This window comes from Ranitomeya imitator, chromosome 8 (assembly GCF_032444005.1).
Source record: "Ranitomeya imitator isolate aRanImi1 chromosome 8, aRanImi1.pri, whole genome shotgun sequence".
Classification (NCBI taxonomy): domain Eukaryota; kingdom Metazoa; phylum Chordata; class Amphibia; order Anura; family Dendrobatidae; genus Ranitomeya; species Ranitomeya imitator.
The window spans coordinates 19,590,741-19,608,858 of NC_091289.1; positions in this window are offsets into that span (position 1 = coordinate 19,590,741).

Here is an 18,118-nt window from a genome sequence, read left to right on the forward strand (position 1 = left end):
GAACTTTATATAGGAGCTGCCCCTCAGCAATTGGCTGGGGACAGCATTTCAAGGACACACACTAACCCTGATAAAAGCAGGGGAGGTGTGGCCGCGCACACCCTAAGCACAAACAGAAACCATTGCAGCACAATCAGTGCAGGAACTGAGGTTCAGGGCACCTGCCTGTAACTGCAATCACTGACACACGTGGAAAGTCATGCACCAGCTGCAAATGACCTCACAACCCGCGGACAGCTTCCACAGCGGCAACCAGAGACCACACAAGCAGATGGTCATGCAGCAGAACAAAGACCTAACCACCCATGTACGGAAACACAGCAGAGCAGGGAACTGAGAAGGCTCCATACAGGTAACAGCCAACAGTATCCCAGCTCAATTAGGGGGAAAGGAGCAAAGGGTTAAAGCAAAGACATGCATTGTCACACCGAAAACCAGATACAGACAGAACGGCGTGACAAAGTTATTTTGCCAAACAAATTAATAGTATTGTTCTTTTGATCATTTTATTAGAGCTTTTTCTCACATTTTTTCCGCTCAAAAAATGGAAGAAAAAGTTGCAGTCTGATCATAGTCTAAAAGGTGATATGGACCCCAAATATTACCAGAACCATTGGTATCTGTATAGGGATGAGCGATCTGATGAAGGGTAATGAAACCGCCAAGATGTAGAAAGAAGCCAAAATATCCTCAGCAAATTTTATGTTTCCAGAGACTTCTGATGGGACTAAATAAAATAATATAAATATAATATAAATGTTTGTAAATGTAATTGTTTCCAGATTTTAAAAAAAATGCAGTTTTTTTTATTACTTTAAGACATAAAAATTTAATTACTATAAAATAAAAAAAATCAGATAAAATCCCCAATTTTATTGTTGAAGACAATATCCCTATCCATAAAGTTTCTTCATATCGTTGTATATTAATGTCATTTTTTTAATTGCACCCTCCGTCACGTCTAAAAAAAAATAAAAATAAACGGTTATGTGTTTTTCGCTTCTTCTCACATTATCTCAATTACACTCATAAAACTGTTGCCTCTTTAGTGAAGGTCGCAATTAAAAATTAAGTCGGCTCCTTCGCGCGCTATTCGGAATATTAAAAACCCTTGATAGGATTTCAGAAATAAACTCATTCTTTTTTTTTTTTTTTTTTTTTTTTTTTTAAGAACGTCATTGCCAGAAGCATCTTTATTTAAAAAAAATAAATAAAAAAAAATCATTATTATTTTTTTTTGTATTCTGAAAATGAAATATTTTGTTAAAATAGGATTATTAAAGAGCCCAAGATTTAAAGCCTATTGGAGAATTAATAAATAGGCAAGTCCTTTACTAAATGAACAATTTGAATTACCCATTAAAGGATAGAAATTGAGATTGTGTTTCAATAATAACTTCTCCTCTTCAACCTGTAACCCGCATCCTTCTCGGTAATTTTAAATCCCAAAAGTGCGAGGGAATCGGCTGCGACAAAACGCTCCCCCCAACTTGACCGGCCGTATTCTTGATTAGATCGTGTAGCTGCGGATATTAAAACTAATATCATAGCCAAAATACCGACGACAATTGTGTATGCATATTTTTAATTGCGTTCCCTACTTCAGACCGCCAGCCATTTAAGAAACAATATTTTAATGTACGCCACCTAACACGAACGCCATTCAAAAGAGACCCTAATCATTCAGGCTGCGATTGCTTAAAAAAATGCATTTTCAGCCATCAGTTTGATCATATTATTCAAAGTTAATTGCATTTGCCCTGAAGAGACTTGCAACTTGATATTATATTATTTTTGTCATTTTCGTTTTTTTCATCAGTCAATCTTATATTCTTTTTTTTTTTTTTTTCAAATTAAAGTAGGAGCTTTTAAGGATTTTTTTTTTTTTAGAAAATTAAAGGAAACTTATTTTTACATTTAGGGGTAATGATGATTTGATTTTGTCAACTGTCATTTCAGATGACTTTTCAGAATGGTCTGTCATCATCCCTGGTCATTATATAATGAGTCTCCAGTATTTTTGATCAGTTTTCACCTCTACAGCCTCTATGTCTAATTTTCAGTTGTCTCTGAGCTAGTGGGTAGAGACTAGCTACTATGATGTCTCCCATAAGCAGGACAAACAGGAATGAGAGATTTCTGCTCTCTTTTTTTCTATGTAACACAAGTTCAGTAGTAGCAGCAGTGTAGCTGTGAATCCAGCTCTGGGAATAGATAAATACTTACTAGAAAACAGTAACAGGATCTGTTTCTCTTTTTCTCTCACTTACCATGCCACATTCCTTGTAGACTGCACCGAGCAGCTGTAATCTGATCTTTCACTAAATTGGCAGTCCATTTTTTTTAAGCTTTGGAGGTAATGATTTGATTCGGTCAGGTGACTTTTCAGAATGGGTTGTCACTTGTACAATCTCATTACTGATCATTATATCCTACATTTTTTCAATTGCGTTCCCCTCTGCAGGCAGTATATCTAGCTTGCAGTTGTCTCTGAGCTAGTGGGTAGAGACTGGCTATGATGATGTCTCCCATACCCAGCACACACAGACTTGAGAGATTCCTGCTCCCCTGTCTCTAGGTAACACATCTTCAGAAGTAACAACAATGCAGCTGTGAATCCAGCTCTAGGGTGAGAAAAACACTAACTAGAAAGCAGTAGCATGATCTTTCTCCATTCTTTTCTTACTTACCCATAAACTTCACCAAATAGCTGTAATCTGATCCCTCAGTAAACTGGCAGTCCATCTTGTTTTGAATAAGATAGATTTTAGCTGTTTTTGAGATTCTTTATTACTAACCAACACATTTCGGTGCCGGACCGGCACATTTTTTCCAGTTAAAAAAGCCACGTGTTCAGTATACATTACCAGTGAGCTTTAAAAATACTAATAAGGGCACCAAGAGTAGTGAGGGACACTTCTCTAAAGGGAGAAGAAAATTAGATACTATAAAAAAAAATGATGGGGAGAGGAGAATGAGATAGTCAAGAAAAAGATGAAAAATATATATATATCCTATATCCTCCTGCGCCTTTTTCTTCTTCATTTTTTCCTTCCTTTATTGACTATCCTATTCCCCTCCCTCCATCATTTTTTCTATTGTCTTCTTTTCACCTCCCTTTTAGGGCATTTTTAACTACTCTTGGCACGTCCTTTTCAGTCTTTGTGCCAAAATGTGTTAGTTATTAATACAAAACCTTACTTTGATTGTGCTCACGGTGATCTATCTAATTCTGGCAAAATTTAAACCCGGGAAGATTTCATCTCCTCCAGGCACAGAGCAGCAGTTTTCCATGCTTCTTTAGGTGTTGTGCCACCAACACCTCCAGTAAGCGCTATCACCCCCTCTTTTCCTCACGGTATTGCCTATGGTGTGCGCTTTTGTCCCTATTCAGATCTGGGTGACACATGTCATTGATGTAATACATCGCCCCCTCACATGATCGCATGAAGCCAATCAATGGCCTCAACGTCGGAGAAATTGGTGGCACAGGGACATGAAGAAGATTAAGGACGGGTTAGTGCAATGTATTTTATTACCTGTTGCTCCCCTTCCGTTTATGATGCTCTTGGGTGCGGGAAGATCTCAGTGCATAATTAACGACTCTTCTTCTCATTCAGGCCACTGTCAATTTGAACTGATTTTATTTGGAGCGAATCAAGTCTGCCTGAAATAAATTTCGGGAAATTGGCTCATCTCTAGCAAGAACCCAACTTGAAGTAAAGACCAAAGAAGTCACCAAATCTACCCTGTATGATCCCATTATCTAAATGAAATAGTATTGGGATAGAATTGGGATAGTATCAGATTTTGTCCCATTAAAAACTTGCCCCAATCCAGGATCGGTTTTCTGGTCATTTCTTGGAAAAAGGTGATGGTGGACACACCCGTCTTTGAAGATGTCTGTTGTTGCTTCCTGACTGAGACAAACCTCGCACATCAGGGATATCGCCTTATCCAAATTTATCCATAGCTTCCAAAGGGTTAAAGTGTGCCACTTGCCTGCATTCATTAGAAGACGTTCTTCAGAGTCGTGGAATTATTGCTCGTTGGCTTGTGCCTACGATTCATTACTTGGAATGACACTTTCCTTTGAAATTAAAGACTTTGCATCAAAACTTAAGTATTTTTCCCCCCGAACATATTGTGCTTCGCGTACCTTCAGGTAGATTAGATTTACTTTTCTAAGGTCAAATGTAGGTGAGTCTTTACTTCTGAAGCTTTCAGAAATTATTCATTACAGTTAACAAGTCGTTCAAAACAAACCTTTGTAATTGTTCTTTAAAGGTCTGTCAGCTTGCTCAGCTAAAGCTAGTATCATGTAATTTAGTGTGAAGCTTTTTTGAAAGCTTTCACTCTCTGGGGGTGTCTTAGCTCGAAATGAAAAGAAAGCCTAGTTGCATTGACAGTTTGATCCCAAAGAGAGGAGGTGGCTGTCTGACAGCCCAGTCCTGGGAGCCTGCGTGAGACACAGACAAAGGAACATCCAGACTAATTGATGCTCTACAAGCTATCATTCACTGCTGTTAGTGTCAATAAAGCCTTAAAGGCTGGGGGGCAACCTTGTAGAATCGTTAATGGCTGCAAATATATTCTCCAACCCCAGGTAAAGTACAATAATCTAAGTAGTCATAAAATATAGAGAGATAACCAATCAGTGTGGTCCCTTAACCACCTTGAGACTGCCAATACGTCTTTTCGCACCCTAGAATAATAGCCGGTTGGAACGTCTTGCATGTAGTGGTGGCGGTGGAGGCCGCCAGGAACCCTCAACCAGAAGGCAGCCTTTACTTCCAGCTTACTGTATGAACACTATGTAATAGCGGTACTAACTAGACCCATCACAGCCTTGACAGCGACAGCTGTATAAAAAAAAGTCTATTAATAAAGCAAAAGAAAAAAACTAAAAACTGAGCTGGACTATAAGCTCGTATACGTGGGTAAGTGCAAATACAAAGCATAAGAGCATGTTCACACTGTGGCCATTTCATAGACAAAACCCAAGAAAAAAAAGCAAAAAACAAAAATGAGCATATACCCTACAGCTAGTAAATCAGTAAATGGTAATAGTAGATAAAAATAAAATAGGGTATTTAGTTAGCGCTATTTTGATTTTAAAAAAAAGCATAAAAGCCATCGTACCGCATTAAGGTGTACCCAATGGGATGATCCTCACCTGTCTCTAGTATTAACTAAGTACCCTATGTTACTTTCATGTACTATTATCAAATTATTTATTTGCTATAGGGTCTATGCTTAACTTTATATATATAAATAATGTATAGATAAAAATTTACAAAACAATATACCGTATATATTACAGAAATCAATCTGTCCAATAAAAATAAAAAAAGCTTAAAAAAGTTATAAAAACTCCACCAGCGAGAAGATCCGTCAAGTATTAAAATAAACATTGGCCGATGGTTAAAAAAAAAAATATGGGGATGAGATTCAACCAAATATTTAGAATAAAAGGAATTTGAAAAATAAAAAATATGAAACTTAAAATACAAATGGGTATTATTATATTAAAATATTTTGTCAAAGCGCAAAATGAAAACTTTGAATGAAATAAAAATCAACAAAAGGTTTTGATATTTGAACAGTAAATGCAGTAAAAAAAAATCTAGATATTCAGAGAAAAGTAAGTTGTGTGTATTAAGGGGTTAAATCATGTAATGCCAAAAGTGTGAAATATTGATAAGAGACTTTTCGAAATACAAGCTAGAAAATTGACGTCTATTCGAGAATTTAGAGTCTAGATAGAAATGTTTTTTTTTCTTCTGAACTAATTGTTCTAATATATTTAGCATAAAAAATCAACAACCTTATGAATAATTGTTTTTGGGGTATACAGCATCAGTGCAGATCTATGTGTCTCCATGGTTACAGACCATAAACTGAGCAACAAATGGTCAAACTGAACTCAATAACATTGTAAGATGAGACTTTACACAATTTGTTTGTAGTTTGTAACCATGCGGACAAATAGGGTTACGCATGAACTGTAAATGAAAAATAGTCAAATGTTTTTCATTTACTCCTATTTTTGTTTTTTTGCACAGTTTGTTAACTTTTACAAGAATAAAAACTATAAAAAAAATTTTGCCTTTAAAAATCTATAATAAAAACAACATAAACACTAAAGAAAAACACTAAAGAAAGGAAAACATTTCCATTATAATTCAAGACAAAGATCCATCATTATATCATCACGGAATGGCATTCGTATGTATTATTGAAATAATAAATAAAACCTTTCAACTTTTTTTTATTGCAATTTTAAGAAGATTTTATTGAAATCGCTTTCAAAATATATATATAAAAGAACTGGGATGATTGATTTTCTAAAAGTGAAATGTGTTTTAATTCTTAATAAAATAGGTGCTCACCCTTAAAAAAGAAAAAAAAAACTCGTAGATAAAACTGTATTGAATGTCGGGTCTACCATTTAAAATTCCATACGCATCTTAACATCGTGTAGAAAAAGTACACCATATTTTACAAATGTATAGTTATAAGATCTATTATCAGACACCCATAGACTGACATTTTCAGATGAAGTGCTTTACTTTTTGAAATTCATTGCAAAGAAGAAAAAAAAACCTCTTGCATTTAGTCAAAATTAATGAACCCCATGTGGCTGGAAAATGTTATCATCATGTAAAAGATGCAATCTAAAGATTTTATTTGACATTCATTCCCTGCCATCTTCATCTTTTGTGTCATGAAGGCAGAGTGATTCCCAGACAAAACTAAGTGTGTCAGCTTGAGTTGATCATTTTGAAAAGAACGTAGAATTAGCACTAAAAATTTAACACCTATGCTGCCGTGTAAGACTGGAGCGATTTGTATTACAAGGTTTTAGAATACAATGTATCCCATCATACATTCAATGTTATTCCGTAATACCTCAAGGCACGAGATCATCTTGACCTCTAGTTTTCTAAATTCAGACCATTGTTGTTTAAAGCTTATCATATTCTCATTTTCTCAATATTCTTCTTTAGGACTATTCTCAAATCTTTGACCCATAAGAGTTTGAATCTTAGACAGTAAACAATCTAACCAATGCTGGATAGACCTCAACCCTATCAGTTGTGCACTAGATATGGTCAAGGATGGTGGGAATGAGCAAGAGCATTTCATGGACACTCAGGAACGCACCTTCTAGAAATGGTGATAACGCACAGCTCAACACTCCTAACATCTACACGATGATTCTCATTCTTGGACCTATAAGGGTTGTAGGCAGCCATCCTTTTGAGTTTTTAACTTGGACTGTAAGCCGTATAATCAAGTCTATCCACCCTATTAAGTTGTGTTCTAGATATGGTCAATGATGGTGGCAATGAGGAAGAGCTTTGCATGGACTGTCATGAATGCACCTCTTAGAAGTGCTGATGACTTACAGCCCAACACTTCTAATTTCTACAGGACTATTCCCATTCTTAGACTCATAAGGGCTGAAAGCAGCCAATCTTGTGAATTTGAGTCTTAGGTCGTAAGCCATCTACCCAATGCTGGATAGACCTTTACCCTATCAGCTGCATACTAGATGTGGTCAACAATCTAGCATCATGTCCTCCCTCTATCTGAAACTAAACCTGTCAAAAACTGAACTCCTCGTGTTTTCTCCCTCTACTAACCTACCTTTGCCTGACATTGCCATCTCCGTTTGCGGTTCCACCATTACTCCAAAGCAACATGCCCGCTGCCTTGGGGTCATCCTTGATTCTGACCTTTCATTTACCCCCCACATCCGATCACTGGCTCGCTCTTCTTACCTGCATCTCAAAAACATTTCTAGAATTCGCCCTTTTCTTACTTTCGACTCTGCAAAAACTCTTACTGTTTCACTTATTCATTCTCGTCTGGACTATTGTAACTCTCTACTAATCGGCCTCCCTCTTACCAAACTCTCCCCGCTCCAATCTGTCCTGAATGCTGCTGCCAGGATCATATTCCTCACCAACCGTTACACCGATGCCTCTACCTTGTGCCAGTCATTACACTGGTTACCCATCCACTCAAGAATCCAGTACAAAACTACTACCCTCATCCACAAAGCACTCCATGGCTCAGCACCACCCTACATCTCCTCTCTGGTCTCAGTCTACCACCCTACCCGTGCCCTCCGCTCCGCTGATGACCTCAGGTTAGCATCCTCAATAATCAGAACCTCCCACTCCCGTCTCCAAGACTTTACACGTGCTGCGCCGATTCTTTGGAATGCACTACCTAGGATAATACGATTAATCCCCAATCCCCACAGTTTTAAGCGTGCCCTAAAAACTCATTTGTTCAGACTGGCCTACCGCCTCAATGCATTAACCTAACGATCCCTGTGTGGCCTATATTAAAAAAAAAAAAAATTAATTAACTGGTTCATGCAGCTTTACATGAACACCCAAGCCTTACACTATGGCTGGTCCGAATAACTATAGCAATTGTTACCATCCACCTCTCGTGTCTCCCCTTTTCCTCATAGTTTGTAAGCTTACGAGCAGGGCCCTCACTCCTCTTGGTATCTGTTTTGAACTGTATTTCTGTTATGCTGTAATGTCTATTGTATGTACAAGTCCCCTCTATAATTTGTAAAGCGCTGCGGAATATGTTGGCGCTATATAAATAAAAATTATTATTATTATTATTATTATTATTATTATTAACAATGGTGGGAATGAGCATGAGCTTCGAATCGATAGTTATGAATCCCATCTTAGAAGTGCTGATGACTCATAGCCTAACATTCCTAACTTCTACAGCTCCTTTCCCATACTTGAACTCAAAAGGGCTGTATGCAGCCATCTTTGTGGGTTTGAGTCTTGTACTTAAAGCCATCTAACTAATGATGGGTAGACCTCAACCCTATGAGTTGTTTTCTAGATATGGTCAATGATAGTTGGAATGTACCTTTTAGAAGTGTTGATTACTCACAGCCCAACAATCCTAACTTCGACATGGCCTTTTCCATTCTTGGACCCTCAAAGAGAACCTGTCACCAGTTTTTTAACCTATGAATAAATGCCACCAAATTTAACTGCTTCTGTGCTGCATTCCAAAAAAGTTCTGTCAGATCCTGACTCCACCTGTATACCCCCCAAAATGCCATTTGATATGCGCCCACGCTGTATGCAAATGAGGGTGGTCCCGTCACATGGGCCCATGGGCATCCTCAGTGCAGAATCTGTCTCTTCTTTCTGCACCTAATCGCATCCTCCTGGTTTGATTGACGTGGTCCGTCATCCACATAAGACTATGTGCACATGTTGCAGATTTTCCCATGGATCTGCAGCAGTTTTCCATGTGTTTTACAGTAGCATGTTAACCTATGGAAAACCAAATCTGCTGTGCACATGCTGTGGAAAAAAGTGTGGAAATGCAGTGGTATTTTTTCCGCAGCATGTCAATTCTTTGTGCGGATCTGCAGCGTTTCTGCACCCATTGACTTGTATGGAGTCAGGCACATCCGCAGCAAAACCGCAGATGTAAAAAAGATCTGCAGTTTAGCTGCAGATGAAATGCTGCAGATCGGGAGGAGGGAAGAGTGTGGGTGGAGCTATGTGCATGTCTGTGTGCGGGTGGGATCTGTGGGTCTGTGTGTGGGGGGGGTCGGCAGGGCTGTCTGTGGGTGTGCAGGGATCTGTCGTGGCTGTCTGGGGGTCTGTCCGGGCTGTACCATGGTCTGCAGGCTATCTGGGGGTGTGCAGGTGTCTGCTGGGGCTGTCCGGGGGTCTGCAGGCTGTCCATGAGTGTCCATGGGTGTGCGGGTGTCTGCCGGAGCAGTCCGGGGGTCTGCCGGGGCTGTCCGGGGGTCTGTGGTGCTGTGTGTGTGTGTGCAGGCATCGTCCAATGGGACTACGAGTCCCATCCGGCTATGCCTGCTACAGTGAGAGTGATTGACATATTAGCCAATGATGGGACAGTAGTGGTCCCATCATCCGGCTAATGTGTTGAATGTAAAAAAAAAAAAAACATACATACAAATACAGTACATACAACATACAACATACAGTGCATACAGTACATACAACATACAGTACATACAGTACATACAGTACATACAACATACAGTACATACAGAACATACAACATACAGTACATACAACATACAGTACATACAACATAGAGTACATACTCACTAATCACCTTGATCCCGAAGCCATCGATCACCTGTAAAAAATATTAAAATAATAAACCAACAGTATTCTCCCTGATCCGCAGTAATCCATGTAATAACGAGTGTCCCACGATGATCTCCAGTGGAGAGCTGCCACATCAGCTGATGCGACCACTCTCCAGGGGCTCCGGGATACAATGACGGAAGGTATCCTTCCACACTGTATCCCTCCGCCACTGTGAGTATAGTTCATTCTCTCACTTGCAGCACTGCTGCCTTGGAAAATTCACACACAGCATTGCCATAAAGTGAGACCAATGAACCAAGGCAACCTCTTCAGTGATGCACTGCAGGAGCCATTGTCTCCTGTAAGTGTGTCACTGGAGGCACTATAGTTCAGTGACATCACCCGATGTCACTGTTCTATAGGGGAGATAGTCATGGGACACTCGTTATTAATTGGACTACGGCAGAAAGGGAGTATATGGTTGGTTTATTATTTTTTATTTTTTGCAGGGGATCGAGGGCATCGTAGGAAGTAGGCATTGTTGTAAGTATGGTGAAATTAAGAATATTAAAATACTTTATTCTTATGTGTGTGTGTTTTTTTTAACTCTTTCACTACTATAGGATTAGTAATGGATAGGTGTCTTATTGATGCCTCTCCATTACTAACCGGGCTTAATGTCACCTTACAATACAAAGGTGACATTAACTCCTTATTACCCCATATTCCACCACTACATGGGAGTTGGAAGAGAGGGGCTAAGTGCCGGAATTGGCAGATGCACCATTTCTGGGGCGGCTGGGTGCTGGTATTTGTAGCCGGGGGGGGGCAATATCCATGGCCCCTCTCTAGGCAATGAATATCAGTTTGCAGCTGTCTGCAAAGCCTTTCTGGCTATAAAATATAGGGGGACCCCACGTCATTTTTTTGGGGGGTCCCCCTATTTTAATAGCCAGTAAAGGCTAAATATACAGCTGTGGGCTGATATTCATAGCCTGGGATGTGGCCATGGGTATTACCCCGTTCCCAGGCTACATGCCGTAGAATGCCAGTCACACAAGTATGTGTGATGCAAAGTGTCTGGCTTACAGCCTATTAATGACGCCCATGATATTATCAGGCGGACTGCCCAGCACTATATACAATACATGCACCCTGCCCTGGCATTTGAAATCACATAGGCCCATGCGGTCCCCATCCCCAAGCACCAGATGGGATATATTAGTAAAATTACCTTGGATAGTGGAAAGCAAGATCTTCTACAAGACCAATATTTCTAATGTTTCCTATGGCCTGCTGGCTCTTTGTGCTTTGTCACACCTCTTAACAGTATGGGTGTCTTGAGAATACCGATTCTGTTAACAACATAGCAGACAATGCAGCCCACGACCGGACAGGCCCTTCAGGCATTTGCATGCATGCACCCCACAGGGACAGATGCCCCAATACACCAAGCCAACAAAAAGAGGCCTAGCTGCATCCTGCAACAAAAATAGGCCTAGCTGCATCCTGCAAAAATTATAAAAAGTGCAATAAATAATGAAAAAAATAATGCATATGATAAATACATTAAATGAGGTATTGGTTAATATTTTGGCCAAAATAGATAAGTTCACAACCCAACGTCAAGGGTCCTCATGCTTGCGAGTCCTATCACTAATTTAAAAAATGGCTAACTAATAGAAAACTTGAAAAAAATACACATATCATAAGGATACAGCCTTCCCAAAACCTGTCAGATGACCAACCACTATTAAAGGCAGGGGCACCACAGGTGCAAACTACTGATAGAAACACCCGGCGGGTTTGGCCGAACGTCTGAAGAAAGTTTAGTTCAAGCATGAGAACGGTCCCCGAACCCAGATCCCATTTAGATGAATGGGTGGCCCATACATCCGTTGTTTGCTACACTGTCTTCTGTGTGACAGCACAGCAAACATGGGCTCTGATCAGCAGTAAGATCATTACCGCGGGCCTGAATGCTGCGGTTCCCACGATGTCAGATGACAGTGTGAGCCAGCAGCTGTGATCGGCCATAAAAAGGTTACTGCCAGTCACAGAAGTTGGCTGATGAGAGAGTACTTTTCTCACCAGCGAACGCCTGTTGTCCCTGAAACAGCAAGAGCAAGTGCTGTTGATGGGAGTATTTATTCTGCAATAAATAAATAATAAAAAGAAAATGATCTGGGGACTGTTCTATTTTTGATTACCAGTGCAGGCAAAACTGACAGCTGCGGGCTGCAACCCTCAGTTGTCAGCTTTATGAAGCCTGTTTATCAAGAATAGAGGGGCTCAACGCCATTTTTTAAAATTATCTACATAAATAATAATTTTAAAAAACAGCACGGGGTGCTCCCATTTTTTACAACCAGTCAAGCTTAAGCAGACAGCTCCGGGCTGGTATTCTCAGACTGTTAAGGGGCCATGGATATTACCCCCCAAGCCTAAAAATCTAACTATGGGGTTAGTTATGGGAGTGTTTTATAGGTGCCTCTCCATTACTAACCCTTGAACTTGATGTCAGTGGCCATAAAACAGCTGATATCAACCCCACAAATAATACCCCACTTGCCACCGCACCAGGGTAAGTGGGAAGAGCTGGGCAAAGCACCAGAATTGAAGAATCTAATATATGTGCCTTTTCTGGAGCAGTTGTGGGCTACTATTTTTAGGCTGGGTTGGGCCAATATGCATGGCCGCTTACTAGTCTGAGTATACCAGCCCTCAGAAGTCTGCTTTAGCTTGGCTGGTTGTCAAAAATGGGGAATACTCCATGCGGTTTTTAAACTATTTGCTTAAATAATTTAAAAAAATGTTGTGGGACCCCTCTAATCTTGAAAACCAGCCATGATAAAACTGACAGCTGAGGGTTGCAGCCCACAGATATCAGATTTGCCTGATTATCAAAAATAGAAGAGTCCCTACGTCATTTTCTGAAAAATGTATATAATTATAGCACAGGTGCCGGGTGATGAATACTCCCATGAGCGGCGCCTGTGCTCGCTTTTATTAGCGACAACAGGCGTATGCTGATGAGGGTAGTACTCTCTGATCAACCGACACTTGTTACTGGTGGTAACCTTTTTTCCTGCCGGTCACAGCTGCTGGCTCATGCTGGACTTCCTGGAGGGGTCTGTGATCGGTGTCCATACACGGACACTAGGTGTTCGGTACAGACCCAGCATTTTACTGTTTGGATTCACCCATCTCTAGTCAAGATAACTATAATGCGAGGGTCACAGGAAACGCAGCGACACATGTGACGCCCAGGAGACCGGGATACCCAGCACCGGACCAATGGAGTCTGTCTCTTGAGGGGGATGTCACGGGTGGCTTGACCCGGTGCTGTGGCCTCAGGCAATGCACAGTGTAAGGGGTATCGTGAGGGGACAGGCACTTACTTGATCAGCAGCAGGTTCTCCCAGCGGTGACGATCCCGATCCTGGATAGATGGCTATTGTCCAAATGAAAGACTGAGGCACTGAAACGTTTAACCAGTTTACTTTAACATAAAAGGATTTACAACCAGTCCTGTCACCGGAGTCTGTATGGGAACTCTGAGTTACTTTGACCCTGCCGGGGTCTTCGCCTCTTATTGTGCGCAATTTCTGTGTGGCCCTGCTGCTGTATGTGAACTGGCTGCCGGCCCAATCTGTCCCCTCCGGGTCCTGGTTCGACGGGCAACCCGAGTCCTTTTATCGGTTTACCCCCTCTGGGAGTACCGCTGAACTCTGTGTCTGTTGCTGCATCCGACCCTAGTGAAGCTGATATCACCTCACGTTTTACCGGTTGCTGTATTATATATAATGAATACAGCCACGGATCCGGTATCCGTCTTTGCGCCTGTTCTGGGTAGTGATTAATGCTACCCGCTTCTCACAATGTCCTTTTTCTCTATCCCTCTTCTCCTCAGGCCGGTGATTTAGGCCTGGTAACAGTCACAGGGCTGTTAGATATTCAACTGTATGACCTCTCACTATCAGCTCCTTGGCCCAACTGCCATTTCTTCTCTCAGACCAGAATGGATCAAGGGGAGTCTCTGGAGCTCCCCCTTCTGGCCGGAGGTGGTAGTGCAGTCTTGCTATTTTAGTATTTGTACTTACTGTCAGTAACTATTTTTGTGGCAAATACCCCTAGGGGTGCCACATTCCCCCTTAGTTAAGAACAGTACTCCGGGACTGTGGGACAATAACATTTTGAAATAACAATTAATATGTACAGAGTCTTAAAAATGAAAAGTTACAAAAACCACTCAAGGAAACAAAAATAGAGTTCTGTAAAAAGTCACTTCAAATAGCGTCCATTAATACAGTTCTATCCTTAAAGGTATTAGGAACGGCACTGTACTTAGTGTCCAGGAATTTAGTTCCATTTTTCCAACGGAGTTATCAATATAAAGTCTAAAGAAAGTTCAAAAAGAGCAAAAAGCAAAGTTCAAAAAGCAGTCTTTCCGGAGCTTTGATTTAGTGCCTCCGGGCTGATAAAAAGTTCAAGAATATGCAATAAGTTCATACAGACAAGTCTCTGTAGGCACTGGGCTTAAGCGTTGCAGACTGATAGCAATGACTATACTACATTTTCTGTTTAACTATATACGGCATAACATATATACAATTCACATTATGAGCTTTATAGTTGGTAATCTGCATACCTGGCCGGTAATTGACCCTGGGTACTACGCTGTGATCTACGTAATAGCGGTGTCTCTTCATGTGGTGTACTACTGTCTACTGCGGATGTAGTATCTGCCCGCTCTGCTAAAGATAATTCCATGACCACCGTGAATGGGATTACTCTGACCAGGAATCTGTTCTTCCTGGCCTGGAACCTCCTGTAGTACGGGGTCAGCCTCTTCCTGTCTTGGGACTTCTGGTATTGGGTTCGGTGTTGGGTAAAAGGCCACCATGGGAACCACTACTGCACCATGGTATGTTAGTAGGGTTTTGGGAAAGTCTCCTATACAGGTGTGATACACTTCCTCTTCTTTTTCCTTTACTGGTTGAACCTGTATGGGTTGAATAACTTCTGGTTCTGGCTGGACAACGTCTGGCTCTTTCAATGCTTCCGGACATAATTTAAGATTGTCTCTTGACACTAGTACAGATGTTAAGCCTCCGTTTTTGCTAATGAGACACATTTTAGGATTATCCACTCTTGTTGGTAAAACTGTGTAGGGTACGGCTTCCCACTGATTGTCCAGTTTATTGGTTCGACGATTTCTCTTGAGCACTTGGTCACCCGGTCTTAATGGGGTCGCTAGAGCATTCTGGTTGAAAGTTCGCTCTTGTCTTTCTCTAGTTTGCTGAAGGCTTCTTTCCACACTCTCGTGCACTTGGCGATACTGCTTTTGCCGTATGATATCCCAATTGGAGTCTTGAACTTCTGCGTCTGGTTTCAGAATTCCCATTTCTAGATCGATTGGTAATTGGCCGGGTCTTGCACGCATAAGGTAAGCTGGGGTGCAGTTGGTGGAGCTCACCGGGACATGATTATACAGATCCACCAAGTCAGGCAATTTATCTGGCCATTGATTCCTTTCTGTCTCAGGTAAAGTCTTTAGTAGGTCTATTACAATATGGTTCATCTTCTCGCATAAGCCGTTTGTTTGTGGATGATAGGCCGTCGTCCGGATCTTTTTGCAACCATACATATTACAGAATTCTCTGAAGATCTCTGATTCAAAGGCTGTACCTTGGTCGGTGAGAACCTGTTCCGGATATCCATGGGGTCTACAAAAGTACGTTTGGAACGCTTTGGCTGCTGTTTTTGCTGTCAGATCTTTTACGGGTACTACTACCAAGAAACGTGAATAATGGTCCACGATGGTCAAGGCATAGACATAGCCGGACCGGCTTGGTGTCAACTTCACGTGGTCCATGGCTACAAGTTCAAGTGGTTGTTTGGTGATTATGGGCTGCAGTGGTGCTCTTTGGTTCTTTTGATCGTTTCTTCTGAGGTTGCACGGGCCACAATTTCTGCACCACTGTTCGATTGATTTTCTCATCCCGACCCAATAAAATCTTTCTCTTAGAAGTACTTCTAACTTTTTCCAACCAAAGTGACCAGCACCATTATGGTAAGCTTCGAGGACCATCTTCACATCTTGTTTAGGCACAATAATCTGCCAAACCAATTCATGTGTTTTCGGATTGGTGTATCTTCTACAGAGCTTCCCTTGATACAGGAACATTTTGCCTCTCTCTTTCCAGAGTTGATGCGTCTCTTCTGGGGCATCCTCATAGGGATATGCACTTTGCTCAGTCAACAGTTCCTTCACCAACTTCACAGCCGGATTGCTGTCTTGGGTGTCGGCCCATCTATGGTGTGCTAACGGATTAAAATTCACCTCTTGTGTTTTCTGATAGGTACTTGACTGATGATGTTTTGCCTTGGGACGATGGAAGGCTGGTAGTTCAATTTCTTCAAGCTCCCCCGTTTCCTCTTCTACATCTCTCAAGTGTGGCATCCGGGATAGGGCATCGGCATTTCCATTCTTGCGACCTGCTCGATACTTGATTATGAAGTTGTAATTAGATAACCGGGCTATCCATCGCTGTTCTAACGCACCTAATTTGGCTGTGTCCAGGTGGGTCAACGAATTGTTGTCAGTATAGACAATAAATTCTGCAGCGGCCAGATAGTGTTTGAAACGTTCCGTCACAGCCCAAACTACTGCCAGTAGTTCCAATTTGAAGGAGCTATAATTTTCTGGATTTCTTTCAGTAGGCCTTTCTACTTGCAAAGGCGATGACTTTCTCCCGACCTTCTTGCTTTTGTGACAGCACCGCTCCTAGTCCCACATTACTGGCATCGGTGTAGAGGATGAAAGGTTTATGGTAATCTGGGTATGCCAGAACCTCTTCTCCGGTTAGTGCCTTCTTTAGTTGTTCAAAGGAGTCTTCCCTTTCGTCGTTCCACTGAAAAGGAGGGTTTCGGTTTGAAGGTTTCTTCGTCTGCCCTACTAAGGTGTCTTGCAAGGGTGATGCCAACTTGGTAAATCCTTTTATAAATCTGCGATAGTAACCCACCAATCCCAGGAATTGTCTCACTTCTTTTGCGCTGGTAGGTCTTGGCCAATCCCTTATGGCGCTTATTTTCTCGGAATCTGGTGCTACTCCCTCCGAACTCACGATGTGTCCCAGGTACTGTACCTTTGGCTTGAGAAGGTGACATTTGGATGGCTTGACTTTCATGCCATACCTGGATAAGGCTTCGAACACTTCTGCCAGGTCTATTAAGTGTTGTTCGTAAGTCTTTGAGTAGACGATCACATCATCTAGGTACAGGAGGACGGTCTCGAAGTTCTTGTGTCCGAGGCAGCATTCCATCAGCCGCTGGAAGGTACCGGATGCGTTGCAGAGTCCGAACGGCATGCGATTAAATTCACATAGACCCATTGGTGTGGTGAATGCCGTCTTTTCCTTATCTCTCTCAGCCACAGGGACTTGCCAATACCCGCTTGTTAAGTCTAAGGTGGAAAAATAATTAGCAGATTTCAAAGCAGTTAAGGACTCTTCTATCCTAGGCAAGGGGTAGGCGTCTTTATGGGTGATGTTATTAATCTTCCGGTAGTCTACGCACATTCTCATGGTTCCGTCCTTTTTTTTGACAATCACTAGAGGGGCCGCCCAGGGGCTACAGCTGTCTCTTATTACCCCGGCCTGTTTCATTTCCCTCAGCATATCTTTTGCACATTGATAGTGAGCGGGCGGTATGGGTCTATATCTTTCTTTTATTGGGGGATGGTCACCTGTGGGGATTGTGTGTTCTACCCCTTCTATCCGTCCGAAGTCCAATGGGTGTTTACTGAAGACTTGTTCATATTCCGTCACTAGCCTATACACCCCTTGTTTTTGATGGGTAGGTGTTGAATTTATGCCCACGTGTAGCTGTTGGCACCAATCCTCCATTTCTCCATCTGAGCCATTGCCTTCCACCTGACAGGTTGGTTCTAAGGGCTCAATGGTTGTGATGGCATTGTTGTCAAC